Raw genomic sequence first — 17,141 nt, forward strand, 5'->3', positions numbered from 1 at the left:
TATTTAAGCAATAAGTACAGAGGGGGTGTGGTATATGGCCAATATACCACGGCTTAGGCCTGTTCTTACACACGACGCAACACAGAGTGCCTGGATACAGCCCTTAACCATGGTATATTGGCAAGTGTAAAACAACCCAATGCCTACATCTGCTTATAGGCTACACTAGTAATAAAGTCTACCCGGGGTATACAGACCGATAAACCACGGCTTTCAGCCAATCAGCATTCAGGACATGAACCACCCAGTTTATAAACCATAGGTATGACAAAACATTTATTTTTACTGCTCTAATTACATTGGTAACCAGTTTATAAATCGCAATAAGGCACCTCGGGGGTTTATGGCCGATATACCATGGATAAGGGTTGTATCCAGGCACTCCGTGTTGCGCCTAAGAACAGCCCTTATCCGTGGTATATCGGCCATATACCACCACCCCTCGGACCTTATTGCTTAAGATTAAAAAGTGTGACAGTGTGACAATCCCGGAGAGCACCGTCTCAGCTCTGTATTGAAGTTCCTAGAAACCACTGCTCAGAGTAAATTAATTGCCTTCCCTCATGGGAGCATCACTTGGGAGTAACAGAGCAAGACAGATAATTGCTCAGCATATTGTATGTACACAGGTAGCAAAAAGTCCAAAGTACTTTGGCATGATGCCATTTCTATTCTATGATGTAGAACCATAGAAGATCTTTGTGCCTTTTAAAATTGTACAACAATATAATGTAATCAAACATGAACATGATTGGCTAGCTGAGAAAAGAACCTCAATTTACCTAGTCATCAACAATCCACTCCCACATTTTATACACAAACATAGGGCTACACTAAAAACAGGAAATGTGAAAGAAATATAGAACGCTAAATACCAGTGGTAGCCAGTGTTGACAAAACCTCACCACCTAGCGGAGAAGCAACCTTCAGCAATCATGAGCCGTATACAAGCACATACAGAGATATGCATCTACTGTACTCCAGGTTTACCTACTGTGAAAGCTCTGGGCAAATAATACTATGGCTAAGAAGGCTGAGAGAATGAAGGAATTAATTCATACGAAAATAAATACACAAATCAGCACAACATGTAATGACTGGATCAAAGTATCATTAGCAAGTAAACATATAGTTACACAATCCTTCCTCAGGTTCAATAGCTCTAAAACTTGGGAACAATGTGGACATTAAGAAAGTCCGAAAAATGTGCAATGTTCTTAGCGTGCATTGTATATCCAAACATGAGCAAAAACACTATCACACAGATCTTCAGAGTGTCATTGCTGTCGGTCCGCATTTAAGTTCAGCTTGGCAGCATGGGAAACGTTTGTGTTCTCGTCAATGCTGGTCTTCATTCTGATGTGAAAATTAACTAGTAAGTGGACCACAAAATTCAGGAAAAAATAAATGCAGTCTAAACAGGATTGCTTTAGATAGGAATTGTTTAGAGACTACTTGAAAACACTTGCAGCTAGAGCATTTGATCAGGAACATTGCTCACACTAGGAGATGTTGACATGCATAGTGTACAAAACATTAGAGACAGGTTCTTTCCATGACAGACTGACCAGGTGAAAGCTATGATCCCTTATTGATGTCACCTGTTAAATCCACGCCAATCAGTGTAGATGAAGGGGAGGAGACGGGTTAAAGAAGGATTTATAAGTCTTGAGACATGGATTGTGTATGTGAGCCATTCAGAGGGTGAATGGGTAAGACAAAATATTCAAGTGCCTTTGAACGGGTTAAGGGAGTAGGTGCCTGGCACACCGGTTTGAGTGTGTCAAGAACTGCAACGCTGCTGGGTTTTTCACACTCAACAGTTTCCTATGTGTAGAATGGTCCGCCACCCAAACGACATGCAGCCAACTTGACAAAAGTGTGGGAAGCATTAAGTCAACATGGGCCAGCATCCCTGTGGAGTCCACACCCGACGAAGTGAGACTGTTCTGATGGCAAAAGGGGGTACAACTCAATATTAGGAAGGTGTTCCTAACATCTTTTACACTAGATTATTCCAACACCTATACCCTGCATTATCCTAGCCCTCTTGCCTCAAAAAGGTGGACATGAAACACTTCATCCTCCAGAGGGTCAGGTGCTTCCTCTGCAAAGGCTAGGGAGAGAGAAAGGTGTGCTGTGTTAAGCTCACCAAATCAGCCATATTGAAGAACCGCAGAGCTCAAAAGAACTTGCACTGAACAAAAATACATTTGTATAACTATGGTAACTGAACTCAGCAAAAAAAAAGAAACATCCTCTCACTGTCAACTGTTTATTTTCAGCAAACTTAACATGTGTAAATATTTGTATGAACATGACAAGATTCAACAACTGAGACAAACTGAACAAATTCCACAGACATGTGACTAGCAGAAATTGAATAGTTAATATTCCTTCGACAATAAAAGCGAATCCGACCATCACCCCTGGTGAGACAAAACCGTGACTCGTCAGTGAAGAGCACTTTTTGCCAGCCCTGTCTGGTCCAGCAACAGTGGGTTTGTGCCCATAGGCGACGTTGTTGCCGGTGATGTCTGGTGAGGATCTGCTTACAACAGGACTACAAGCCCTCAGTCCAGCCCCTCTCAGCCTATTGCTGACAGTTTGAGCACTGATGGAGGGATTGCGCATTCCTGGTGTAACTCGGGCAGTTGTTGCTGACATCCTGTACATGTCCAGCAGGTGTGATGTTCAGATGTATTGATCCCGTGCAGGTGTTGTTACACGTGGTCTGCCACTGCGAGGACGATCAGCTGTAGCGCTGTCTTAGGCATCTCACAGTACGGATATTGCAATTTATTGCCCTGGCCACATCTGCAGTCCTCATGCCTCCTTGCAGCATGCCTAAGGAACGTTCACGCAGATGAGCAGGAACCCTGGGCATCTTTCTTTTGGTGTTTTTCAGAGTCAGTAGAAAGGTCTCTTTAGTGTCCTAGGTTTTCATGACTGTGACCTTAATTGCCTACCGTCTGTAAGCTGTTAGTGTCTTAACGACCGTTCCACAGGTGCATGTTCATTAATTGTTTATGGTTCATTGAACAAGCATGGGAACAGTATTTAAACCCTTTACAATGAAGATCTGTGAAGTTATTTGGATTTTTACAAATTATCTTTGCAAGACAGGGTCCTGAAAAATAGACATTTATTTTCTTGCTGAGTTTATATACCTGTTTGTGAAAAGCCTCAAGTATTGCACTTGAGAATTTGAGAAACAGAATAACAAGTGGTCTACAGTAAAAAAAAAAAAAAAAGTTTAAAAAGGTGATAAATGTAATCTTAAATCGCCTAGTCACATTTCAAATAGATTGGACAGGAGCCATAATCTAATTTGTACCAGTTACGGATTTAAGATAATAGGCTATGCACTAAATTGGCAAAGTGCCATACCTAATTGCACTAAGCTGTAAAAAGTATGGTTCATTTGCACCAAGACCAAGTTTGAGACATCCAGGTAAAGATTGAATGTAAAAGAAAAGAGGTGAATTGAGTGGTGTGCTTGTACCTCTGTGATGTAGAATGTGTAGGGGCTAAACCATATCAGGATCGTGACTGGCACTCTTTGTTGGTTTGCAGCACTCAACAGCAAGGCGGCTGCGACAGTCTTTGTGACAGCTCACCCCACAGGCTAGAATGGAGAAGAGAATGAGTGGTTACTCTGAGGTTAAATCTTTAGTAACATCTGAAAACAGATAGGATTGTTACTGGTATTGCTATTGTATTGCTCAATAGCTAGTGTATCCTTGGCTTCCTATAGACAACCCCACCCCTTCACGGAGTACCTTAAATAAGGCATCTGTCTTATTTTAAATACAAATAAATAAAACCTGCACTTCTTTTCCTGCTAGCACTGACTTTGCTGATAAGTTCGAGAAAAATGTTCTTACCACAACTGTGATGTGGTTGTCTCACCTACCGATCTTAAGATGAATGCACTAACTAAGTTGCTTTGGATAATGACTAACCATGCCAAAAAAAATATTGCTTGTGTGTTCAAATACACAATAGGTTTTGCTTGAGGTATAGTGCAAACACTCTCACTGAGCAAGAGTATCTGGTAAATAACAATCTCTGAAATATACACTGAACAAAAATATAAACGCAACATGTAAAGTGTTAGTCTCATGAGCTGAAATATATATATATATTTTTTTTTACCAGGTAGATTGACTGAGAACACATTCTCATTTACAGCAACAACCTGGGGAATAGTTACAGGGGAATGAATGAGCCAATTGTAAACTGGGGATGATTAGGTGACCGTGATGGTATGAGGGACAGCTTGGGAATTTAGCCAGGACACCGGGGTTAACACCCTTACGGCAAGTGCCATGGGATCTTTAATGACCTCAGAGTCAGGACACCCGTCTCACTTCCCGTCCGAAAGACGGCACCCTACACAGGGCAGTGTCAATCACTGCCCTGGGGCAGTGTCAATCACTGCCCTGGGGCATTGGGATATTTTTTAGACCAGAGGAAAGGGTGCCTCCTACTGGCCCTCCAACACTACTTCCAGCAGCATCTGGTCTCCCATCCAGGGACTGACCAGGACCAACCCTGCTTAGCTTCAGAAGCAAGCCAGCAGTGGGATGCAGGGTGGTATGCTGCTGGCAATTAAGTTAAATACATTTTTTTAAATCCCAGAAATGTTCCATATGCACAAAAAGCTTATTGTTGTGCACACATTTGTTTACATCCCTGTTAGTGAGGCGTTTCTCATTTGCCAAGATAATCCATCCACCTGACAGGTGTGGCATATGAAGCGGATTAAACAGCATGATCATTACACAGGTGCACCTTCTGCTGGGGACAATAAAAGGTCAACACAATGCCACAGATTTAAAGTAGAGAGCTCTACTATAAGCCACATCTTATTTTAGAGAATTTGGCAGTACGTCCAACCAGCCTCACAACTGCAGACCACGTCATCCCAGGACCTCCTTTCCAGCGTCTTCACCTACGGGATCATCGGAGGGGGGGCAGGGGTGCTGAGGAGTATTTCTGTCTGTAATAAAGCCCTTTTGTGCAGAAAAACTCATTCTGACTGGCTGGGCCTGGCTCTCCAGTGGATAAGCCTATGCCCTCCAAGGCCCACCCATGGCTACGCCCCTGCCCAGTCATGTGAAATTCATAGTTAAAGGGCCTAATGAACTTATTTAATTTGACCTATTTCCTTATATGAACTGTAACTCAGTAAACATTGCATTTCCATTTTTGTTCAGTATAATAATCTACTAATATATTACATACCGTTGTGCGTGGGGCGCAGGAGGCGCGGAATTCTGACAGATCCGTGCATTACTGTACCTTCACACATCTTGTAAAACCCCCGGATCGGTCACTTTTAGCGTTTAAAGGACAGGTTAGTGGTGACTTTCAAAATGATACCGATTGCCGAATGATCATTTTATCCAGATTGCACGAAGCAATTCAAGTCTATCGTAAATCAACAGTGAGCAGTTAAGTCTTGTCTGTAACTATCCTTTTCAGCATTCTCAGGAGTCAAGTCATTTGCAGACAACTTGATTGGTTCAAAACCATTAGTACAGAACAGACCTAAAGTATGAAACAGAAAATGAAGTGTCCACCGAAAGAGATTAAATGTGAGAGAAGCACTTTTAACAATAGGAAACAGAACCGGTGTGGGTGTGTTTTGTTACATAATATTACCATCAGCACCCTTACTGTTCTACATCCTAAATGGTGTTCTCTGAAAATCTTATCCCACAAGCTCAACCACGCTAGTCATAATTTGAGCATCCTCTGATATGGGGGGGGGATCTATACATAATTTGTACACACAGGTCTTGGTACTAAATATTTACACCATATTGTTTCATATGTATTCACTTAAGATTCAATAATGATTAAAATAGCTTTTACATGGAGTCGTACATAGTTGAAGCGTAGGCATTCTTACAACGCCTTTACAGTGATGGCAAAGTGTAGGCTTCATGCAGGTCATCTCTCAAAACGTGTTTATGAACCCCCATCTTGCTGTTCAGTAAAGAGCTGGCCTTGGTGACGTAGTCGATCATCTCCTCACTGATTCTACCATCTCTGAGCGGGATTATTTTACGAATTATCTTTGAAAGACCCAGAGAAAGGAACCTGCTTTGTTTAGTTAAGATGCTGGCCGTTATGACTAATACCGTAGCTTGAATTATTAATTTACTATATCTATCATGAATAGTTATGACTTGTGATACTCACCGACTCTTGTCCAGGTCATCAAACTTGCAGAGGTATGGGAAGTTGGTCCTAATGATCTCAATTTCCTCCTGAGAGATGTAGCAGTCTTCATCGGCGTCGGAATTCTTAAACACTAACTGAAATTATGACCAAATAAAGGATCATTGTCATGTTTCATAATTACATTTAATGTGTTGAACAGCCTACCTCAACCATCTTCTGTATGTGTTTATTGCTGATAAGGTTGGCTTTGGCCTTCACTGAAGATGTCCATTCCTCTATCACAGGCAGGCTCGTGGAAAAAGGACAAACCAAAACAGAATTGTGGCAAGTAGGACTTTCCTCTAGATTACACATAATTTCACCTCGCCTGGCGGTGCATGGCTCCCTCTGCAGGGACAGCTGATAGATCTCTTCCTCTGAATGGTACTGGTCCAGAGATACCGGACAGGAACAATACACAAAAATAAAATGCTAAAGCTAACCGGTAAAACAAATCTATCAAGTCATTCAGTATCAGTCACCCGGGCCAAACCATGAGCAGGTTGAAACCATGAGCAGGCATACAGCTGCTGGGTCTTGTCCAGGTTGACCTGGGTCTTCTCGCAGTCGCTCCAGTTGGGCAAGGCCACGTGCACTGCTATCAGGTCCTTGAGGTGCACTCCCAGGATGGGGAAGCGAAAGCCCGTGCTCTCTGAGATACGCTGGCGATACTGGCTGTAGTTCCCACAGGAGGTCACAAGCTCCACCAGGTTGTTGAATGCCTGAGAGAATAGGGATGTCACAGAATGATAGACATCACTTAAGTTCGCCAGCAAGAAAAACAAACATTTCACTCAAACAGAAGGGTGAACTAACAAAAGACTCACTGACCAACAACCAAAATGAAATAAGTTAGGAGGGGTTGTGAAAGACACTCATCATGCTAGTCCACTAAAAGTTGACTAGCAACAACAACTGTAAACTAAAAGACACCTAAAAAGGTGGCACAAACCTCAATCAGACAAAGGATTATTTTTCTAGAAATCAGATAGGGAGAGTCCCTCTACATCTCTCAAGAGGACTGGGCCAGCTACTCTTAAATAGCACCTGGGCAGGCAAAAAACCTTCCCACTAACGTGATGGCAACCAGCACAGGTGGAACACATACTGACTAACGAGGTGACACCAACCAGTGTGCCATGTGCGCTAAAGTGCTATACATGCTAAAGTCCAACCTCAAAAGATAAATGGAAAAACCAAAGCCTGTCGAGCAGAATCCAGTGGATATATAAATAACTGGGCCACATTTTGACATTGACCTACATTCAAAATGTAAACGTTTAGTTGTAACTGATAAATGTATGTTTTCAGTCTTCTTAACTAAAATATTATCAAAAGTCCTTACCTTGCTCACATCGTTGCTAATGTGGGACTGTGTGTCTTTGAGGCGTCCGATGGAGCTGTTACTGAGACCCCCCACTACTGCCATCAGAGTGGTGAAGTTCTGCAGCTGTAACATCCTCTACAGAGAGACCAGAGAAAAAATATAACCCATCTGAGCACTAACATCGCCAACAAAAGCACAACAGGGGACACAAGACAGACCAACGTCAAGAGGCAGTTTGGGAGTTGACTATTTTTCTGACCTGGCGGTTGACTCTCTTTCTGACCTGGGGGTTGACTCTCTTTCTGACCTGGGGGTTGACTCTCTTTCTGACCTGGGGGTTGACTCTCTTTCTGACCTGGGGGTTGACTCTCTTTCTGACCTGGGGGTTGACTCTCTTTCTGACCTGGGGGTTGACTCTCTTTCTGACCTGGCGGTTGACTCTCTTTCTGACCTGGGGGTTGACTCTCTTTCTGACCTGGGGGTTGACTCTCTTTCTGACCTGGGGGTTGACTCTCTTTCTGACCTGGGGGTTGACTCTCTTTCTGACCTGGGGGTTGACTCTCTTTCTGACCTGGGGGTTGACTCTCTTTTTGACCTGGGGGTTGACTCTCTTTCTGACCTGGCGGTTGACTCTCTTTCTGACCTGGGGATTGACTCTCACAGACCTGGGGGTTGACTTTCTTTCTGACCTGGGGGTTGACTCTCTTTCTGACCTGGGGGTTGACTCTCTTTCTGACCTGGGGGTTGACTCTCTTTCTGACCTGGGGGTTGACTCTCTTTCTGACCTGGGGGTTGACTCTCTTTCTGACCTGGGGGTTGACTCTCACAGACCTGGGGGTTGACTCTCTTTCTGACCTGGGGGTTGACTCTCACAGACCTGGGGGTTGACTCTCTTTCTGACCTGGGGGTTGACTCTCTTTCTGACCTGGGGGTTGACTCTCTTTCTGACCTGGGGGTTGACTCTCTTTCTGACCTGGGGGTTGACTCTCTTTCTGACCTGGGGGTTGACTCTCTTTCTGACCTGGCGGTTGACTCTCTTTCTGACCTGGGGGTTGACTCTCACAGACCTGGGGGTTGACTCTCTTTCTGACCTGGGGGTTGACTCTCTTTCTGACCTGGGGGTTGACTCTCCTTCTGACCTGGGGGTTGACTCTCACAGACCTGGGGGTTGACTCTCACAGACCTGGGGGTTGACTCTGACAGACCTGGGGGTTGACTCTCTTTCTGACCTGGGGGTTGACTCTTACAGACCTGGGGGTTGAGTCTCACTGACCTGGAAGTTGATTGACTGACCTGTGCGACCCTGATGAAGTGGGAGATTACTGCAGCCCTCTGGGGGGCGATGGGCTTGCTGAGCACCATCAGATGGATTCACTAAGACACACTGTTGAAGTGGGTGATGAAGCGCTCTAGGATGGGGTTGTCTACTGTGCAGCCATGCATCACAAAACGGTGGTAGTCCTGGAACTGGAGGACAAGGAACCATTTTAGACACACTGTCCAATATATACATATACACACGGTCAAACGTGCACACAAACACACTGTCTCTCTCACACAAGTACAAATACAACGTATACTGCATAATTCAGCCAAAAGCAAATAAGTCAACTGAGTGAGACACAGAAAGAAGCTGGCGAACAGAGCCACCTGCTGGCCAGCCACACTCACCAGTATCCTACAGATGGACATATACTCCATGTAGGTGAGGTGCTCTGCTAGTTCAGATGAGTCCAGGTGATGAAAGAGGAGAGATGTCTTCCTCTTCTTCAGTCAGACTGAGCTTGTCTTCTCCACTCATATGACGGCCTAGAGAGAATAAGAAAGGAACATAAACTGTAGAAGTAGAACTACTGTGAGAGTGGCCGGTTGTAGATGCCCTCGTGCACTCTGAAATTCTTTATACTGTATCATTTAAATGGTATGCTAAGCTGTCACTGTGAGAAGACTATGGCTGCCTGGCTGCTTGCCTGCTACTATGCTTGTATGATTGCCTGGCTGCAGACAGGCGGCACTTACACACTGTCAATGTTGATGAGTGTGTTCTGGTGCTCCTCTCCCTGCTGGGCCAGCTGCTCCTTCAGCCCTCTGATCTGCTCTGCCAGCTCTGGGTTCAGATCAACACTGCTGGGAACTCACTGATCCAGTACCTTATGGAGAGACAGGGTTAAAAGGACAGAAAGGCAGGAAGAAGTTAGTATTGTCATTTCTGGCGCAGAGCCAGAGAGTATGGAAATCAGATACCTACATGGATATTACATATAGCAATACATACATTAAATATATAATATACTGTGCATTCATGGCAATAATGGCTATCATTCAAGAAAGTTGTGAAGAGGGCACGACAACACCTTTACCCCCTCAGGAGACTGAAAAGATTTGGCATGGGTCCTCAGATCCTCAAAAAGTTCTACAGCTGCACCATCGAGAGCATCCTGACCGGTTGCATCACAGCCTAGCACGGCAACTGCTCGGCATCCGACTGTAAGGCGCGACAGAGGATAGTGCGTACAGTCCAGTACATCACTGGGGCCAAGATTTCTGCCATCCAGGACCCATCTACAAGGCGGTGTCAGAGGAAGGCCCAAAAAATTGTCTAAAACTCCAGACACCCAAGTCATAGATTGTTCTCTGCTACCGCAGGGCAAGCGGTACCGGAGCCCCAAGTTTAGGTCCAAAAGGCTCCTTTTTTTGGAGGGGGGGTCCAAAAGGCTCCTTAACAGCTTCTACCCCCAAGACATAAGACTTCTGATCAATGAATCAAATTGCCACCTGGACTATTTACATTGACCCCCTCCCTTTGTTTGTACACTGCTGCTACTTGCTGTTTATTATCTATGCATAGTCACTTTACCCCTACCTACAACAGACAGTGGCTCGGGTGGTTTTTGTCCTTGATGATCTTTTTATACTGTACCTACAGTTGAAGTCGGAAGTTTACATACACCTTAGCCAAATACGTTTAAACTCAGTTTTTCACAATTCCTGACATTTAATCCGAGCAAAAATTCCGTCTTAGGTCAGTTAGGAACACCACTTTATTTTAAGAATGTAAAATGTCAGAATAATAGAGAGAATGATTTATTTCAGCTTTTATTTCTTTCATTACATTACCAGTGGGTCAGAAGTTTACATACACTGAATTAGTATTTGGTAGCGTTGCATTTACATTGTTTAACTTGGGTCAAACGTTTCGGGTAGCCTTCCACAAGCTTCCCACAATAGGTTGGGTGAATTTTGGCCCATTCCTCCTGACAGAGCTGATGTAACTGAGTCAGGTTTGTAGGCCTCCTTGTTCGCACACGCTTTTTCAGTTCTGCCAACACATTTTCTATGGGATTGAGGTCAGGGCTTTGTGATGGCCACTCCAATACCTTGACTTTGTTGTCCTTAAGCCATTTTGCCACAACTTTAGAAGTATGCTTGGGGCCATTGTTCCGTTTGGAAGGCCCATTTGCGACCAAGCTTTAACTTCCTGACTGATGTCTTGAGATGTTGCTTCAATATATCCACATAATTTTCCATCCTCATGATGCCATCTATTTTGTGAAGTGCAGCAGTCCCTCCTGCAGCAAAGCACCCCCACAACATGATGCTGCCACCCATGTGTTTCACAGTTGGGATGGTGTTCTTCAGCTTGCAAGCCTCCCCATTTTTCCTCCAAACATAACGATGGTCATTATGGCCAAACAGTTCTATTTTTGTTCCATCAGACCAGACGACATTTCTCCAAAAAGTACGATCTTTGTCCCCATGTGCAGTCGCAAATCGTAGTCTGGCTTTATGACGGTTATGGAGCAGTGGCTTCTTCCTTGCTGAGCGGCCTTTCAGGTTATGTCAATATAGGACTCGTTTTGCTGTGGATATAGATACTTTTGTACCTGTTTCCTCCAGCATCTTCACAAGGTCCTTTGCTGTTGTTCTGGGATTGATTTGTACTTTTCGCACCAAAGTACTTTCATCTCTAGGAGACAGAATGCGTCTCCTTCCTGAGCGGTATGATGGCTGCATGGTCCCATGGTGTTTATACTTGCGTACTATTGTTTGTACAGATGAACGTGGTACCTTCAGGTGTTTGGAAATTGCTCCCAAGGATGAAGCAGACTTGTGGAGGTCTACAATTTTTTTCCTGAGGTCTTGTCTGATTTCTTTTGATTTTCCATGATGTCAAGCAAAGAGACAATGAGTTTGAAGGTAGGCCTTGAAATACATCCACAGGTACACCTCCAATTGACTCAAATTATGTCAATTAGCCTATCAGAAGTCTTTGGCCATGACATAATTTATAGATTTTCCCAAGCTGTTTAAAGGCACAGTCAACATAGTGTATGTAAACTTCTGACCCACTGGAATTGTGATACAGTGAGTTATAAGTGAAATAATCTGTCTGTAAACAATTGTTGGAAAAATGACTTGTGTCATGCACAAAGTAGATGTCCTAACCGACTTGCCAAAACTATAGTTTGTGAACAAGAAATTTGTGGAGTGGTTGAAAAACGAGTTTTAATGACTCCAACCTAAGTGTACGTAAACTTCCGACTTCCTATATTTTCAGATTACCTCAACTAACCTGTACCCCTGCACACTAACTCGGTACCGGTGCCCCCTGTATATACCCTCATTATTGTTATTCTTATTGTTTTCTTGAACTGCACTGTTGGTTAAGGGCTTGTAAGTAAGCATTTCACGGTAAAGTCTACACTTGTTGTTTTTGGGCACATGTGACAAATAAAGTTTGATTTGATTTTGATTTGACTTGAGATCATATGCCTTCACGGAAATACTATACCTATACCATATTATACTATATGTAAGCCTAAGCCTATTGCTTACAGGGAAATCATATAAATCTAATCAAATGTTCTTGGTCACATACACGTGGTTAGCAGATGTTAATGCGAGTGTAGCGAAAGGCTTGTGCTTCTAGTTCCGACTATGCAGTAATATCTAACAAGTAATCTAACAAATTCACAACAACAACCTTATACACACAAATGTAAAGGGATGAATAAGAATATGTACATATAAATATATGGATGAGCGATGGCCGTGCGGCATTGGCAAGATGCAGTAGACGGTATAGAATACAGTATATACATATGAGATGAGTGATGTAGGATATGTAAACATTATTAAAGTGGTGTTATTTAAAGTGACTAGTGATACCTTTATTAAGTCCATTTATTAAAGTGGCCAGAGATTTGAGTCTGTATGTTGGCAGCAGCCTCACTATGTTAGTGATGGCTGTTTAACAGTCTGATGGCCTTGAGATAGAAGCTGTTTTTCAGTCTCTCGGTTCCAGCTTTGATGCACCTGTACTGACCTCGCCTTCTGGATGATAGCGGGGTGAACAGGCAGTGGCTCGGGTGGTTGTTGTCCTTGATGATCTTTTTATACTGGACCTACACTACATGGGTTGGTGTTGAAACACAAGCCCAGAATCTCACAACTAAGACCTGAAACAGTTCTTTCTCTGTAGTGCTCTATATTCACTCACTTGATAAGATGGCAGATTTGTGACCCGCGTTCAGGCGGACAGTTTTCCTCCAGAGACCTGTTTGCGTGGTTAAGGAGCAAAATTACTTTTCCACCAAAATTGATTAGAATCCCTTTGTCTGCTAAATCCTAGGGCCATCGCTATATGTCAAAAATAACCCTCTGCTAGCATCTGGCACATCTTTTTTTTTTAAAGAGAATAGTAGTGTGTCATTTGTCTGAAAGGATACTTGTTGGAGAGTTTCTTGGCCAGGTCAGCAGAGGAGATGTACCAGGGATGTAACATGAGAAACATTTGGACCAGAGGCCTGCCTTCATTATCTACCAGGAGAGGAGAGACAGAGATACATGGATGAGCTACACTGAACAAGACAAGCCGCCAGATATTGTGTGATTAATTTAAATGGAAACTGCTGTAGTTGTGCACACACACAGAAAAAACGATCAAAATGTTATCTAAGCAAGCACTGTCTTCAACTAAAATCAGACACTACACCAAAAGAGAGGCAATTAGGGAATCCTTACCAAATGCTTTGACGCAAGCATCCGTAAGATCATCCGCTGTCGCTGACTGATCCAATTTGATGAACTTCATCCTCCTCTGGTTCTCTCTCCAACGCCTCTTCCTGTTGTCTCCTCCGTTCGCACATACAGTGAGATTGTGATGAGGTGTGGGATTTAGAAGAAAGGCTGTGTGTTTGCTATTCTGTTGGGCAACCTTCCAACAGAGCCCTCTGATGAGTCTGTTAGTCCTCGGGCAGGCAGCTACCCTGCTCCAGTCAACAAGCCAAGCAACTCTTCCTCTTTCATGAGGATTTCAGTTTAAGTGTGCTCTCTGCCTCACCTTAACACATGAACGTTGGTATGGTCATGAAAACAAAAAAAGACTCTCCGATGGGTATGTTCTACCCATCTGAGAGTAGGCCTAGCAAATTGGTATTCATCTGTTCGCTTACTGATGTTAATACAAAATGGTCTATTTTTGTGATAGAAGAACCTGCAATATTGCAATATTTTGGTGTAATAATTCATCCTTCCACATCAATGTTTGATCTGATTATAAATGATGAAAGGAAAAGATAATCCCAGCCAAATGATTACCCGTCAGACAGAGATCAAAGTGTGTTGGTGGCTGTTCAATCTTTCCCACATATTAAATAAATGTCAAGTTATCTCAAACACAATTTGACATTGCTCTGTTTTGCATACATTTCCTGACCTATTAGATACAGTAGATGAGTCATTACAACGGTATTCCCAGCACTTGACACCACAACCAGTCTAACAACCAATTTATATTAGATCACAAAAATGTCTTACCCTCTTGAATTGACCCCAGCAGTATTGTCATGAGGTGTGTAAAACTGGAAAATGGTCTGTCATCAAGTGAATAGCAAACATCAAGAGTACTTACTTGACCCTGTTAAGACCTCATTAACTATCTCACTAAATGTAAATGTTCATGCTGTATATTAAAAGTAATTAGGATTCCATCAGAAGACTACAAAAGCTGTCTGAACCCCTCCATTCCATAGCATATTCAACCCAGTTTGTCTGACTAAGTGACAGTTACATATATCCCTTTAGCTGTCTCTGTTTCCTTTTCGCTGAGCAATTTAGCGCGGTCACGTTCCCTTTTCTTGACCGTGCCACAGTGTCAACCACCTTTCCTCTTAATAAAGTAAATGCGCTAGCAAAGTACTGCTGTGGTGGGGTGTGAATTCAATTAATTATTATTAAGGTGTCCTTGGCCAGTTGAAATAACAAAGCACGTGCGTGTTGTCATGGAAACACGTTTGTCTCCCCTCTCTCTCTTCCTGTCAACACACATACGCACACATATTCTGAGGGTGGGGGTGTAATCGTTTCCTTTCTAGTTATTCAATTTTTTTGAGGTTGCAAATCTGTGTTTCAAATATATTTCCTATTTTAGATTCTTCAAAGTAGCCACGCTTTGACTTGATGACAGCTTTGCACACTCTTGGGCATTCTCTCAAACAGCTTCACCTGGAATTGTTTTCCAACAGTCTTGAAGGAGTTCCCACATATGCTCAGCACTTGGCTTTCCTTCACTCTGCGGTCCAACTCATCCCAAACCATCTCAATTGGGTTGAGGTTGTGTGATTGTGGAGGCCAGGTTATCTGATGCAGCAATCCATTACTCTCCTTCTTGGTCAAATAGCCCTTACACAGCCTGGAGGTGTGTTGGATCATTGTCCTGTTGAAAAACAAATTATAGTCCCACTAAGTGCAAACCAGATGTGATGGCGTATCGCTGCAGAATGCTGTGGTAGCCATGCTGGTTAAGTGTGCCTTGAATTCTAAATTAATTACTGACAGTGTCACCAGCAAAACACCCCCACACCATCACACATCCTCCTCCATGTGTCCTGGTGGGAACCATACATGCGGAGATCATCCTATCATCTACTCACAAAGACACGGCAATTGGAACCAAAAATCTCAAATTTGGACTCATCAGACCAAAGGACAGATTTCCACCGGTCTAATGTCCATTGTTTGTGTGCTTTGGCCCAGGCAAGTCTCTTCTTATTATTGGTGTCCTTTATTAGTGGTTTCTTTGCAGCAATTAGACCATGAAGGCCTGATCCACGCAGTCTCCTCTGAACACTTTATGTTGAGATGTGTCTGTTACTTGAACTCTGTGAAGCATTTATTTGGGCTGCAATTTCTGAGGCTGGTAACTCTAATGAACTTATCCTCTGCAGCAGAGGTAACTCTGGGTCTTCCTTTCCTATGGCGGTCCTCGTGATAGCCGGTTTCATAGTGCTTGATAGTTTTTGCAACTGCACTTGAAGAAACTTTCAAAGTTCTTGACATTTTCCGGATTGACTGACCTTCATGTCTTAAAGTAATGATGGACTGTCGTTTCTCTTTGCTTATTTGAGCTGTTCTTGCCATAATATGGACTTGGTCTTTTACCAAATAGGGCTATCTTCTGTATACCAACCCTACCTTGTCACAAAACAATTGATTGGCTCAAACGCAATAAGAAGGAAAGAAATTACACAAATTAACTTTTAACAAGGCACACCTGTTAATTGAAATGCATTCCAGGTGACTACCTCATGAAGCTGGTTGAGAGAATGCCAAGAGAGTGCAAACTGTCATCAAGGCAAAGGGTGGCTACTTTGAAGAATCTCAAATCTCAAATATATTTTGATTTGTTTAACACTTTTTTGGTTACTACACGATTCCATATATGTTATTTCATAGTTTTGATGTCTTCACTATTATTCTAAAATGAATAATAGTAAAAAATAAAGAAAAACCCTGCAATGAGTAGGTGTCCAAACTTGACCGGTACTGTATGTCTGTGTGTTTTCACCATATGCTTGTTCATCCAGATTCACAACTTGCCTTTCTGTAGGCCGTCATTGTAAATAAGAATTTGTTCTTAACTGACTTGCCTAGTTAAATAAAGGTTAAATGCCGACATATGCATATGACAACGAGATAACATTTTTGGAGAATATTTGTATTCTCACATATTTTAAATGCATCTGCAAGATAACTATAAAGATAAAGTCAATTAGATGATCAAATAACACAAATTCCATTTGAGCTGATGTACTCAGAGAAAATCCTGCTCCCTCTGTCCAGGCCAAGGGGTCATTTCCCATGACCCTATTCTAATGATGTCTGTAGTACTCACTGTTTCCTACTACAATGAGTACTACAGTTGTGGCATAGGAGGAAGATTGGAACATTGTCAACCAAGAGATCGTGAGTTCAGATCCCAAGTGAGGAAATTACTTTACAAATTAACATGCCCATTGTAACCATGTTTGTCAAATATGTAAGTTGAAAACATTTTATGTTAAAAGCACTGTGTGTGTCACTAGTTCCATATCCTTTTTTTTAAGGAAAATGCCCAAATAATCATTTCTAGTGGAATGAACATATGAGACAAGCAAACACATAATTTTAAGTTGACTGAATGTTTTCTCAAACTATTTTTTTTTTGTTCAGCTAACACTTGGACCGAAAAGTTGAGTAAACAAAAACAAAAACCTATGGAACCAGTTACTTAATAATAATTAATTGAAACAACAACTTT

At 42.7% G+C, this 17,141-nt stretch overlaps 1 pseudogene; it reads right to left on the reverse strand.

Moving 5' to 3' along the window:
• Positions 1 to 548: 548 nt before the first annotated feature.
• On the reverse strand, positions 549 to 13,655 carry LOC139536952 (RAS guanyl-releasing protein 2-like; annotated as a pseudogene).
• Between the last annotated feature and the right edge of the window lie 3,486 nt (positions 13,656 to 17,141).

The sequence above is a fragment of the Salvelinus alpinus genome, chromosome 13 (assembly GCF_045679555.1).
Source record: "Salvelinus alpinus chromosome 13, SLU_Salpinus.1, whole genome shotgun sequence".
Taxonomy (NCBI): Eukaryota; Metazoa; Chordata; class Actinopteri; order Salmoniformes; family Salmonidae; genus Salvelinus; species Salvelinus alpinus.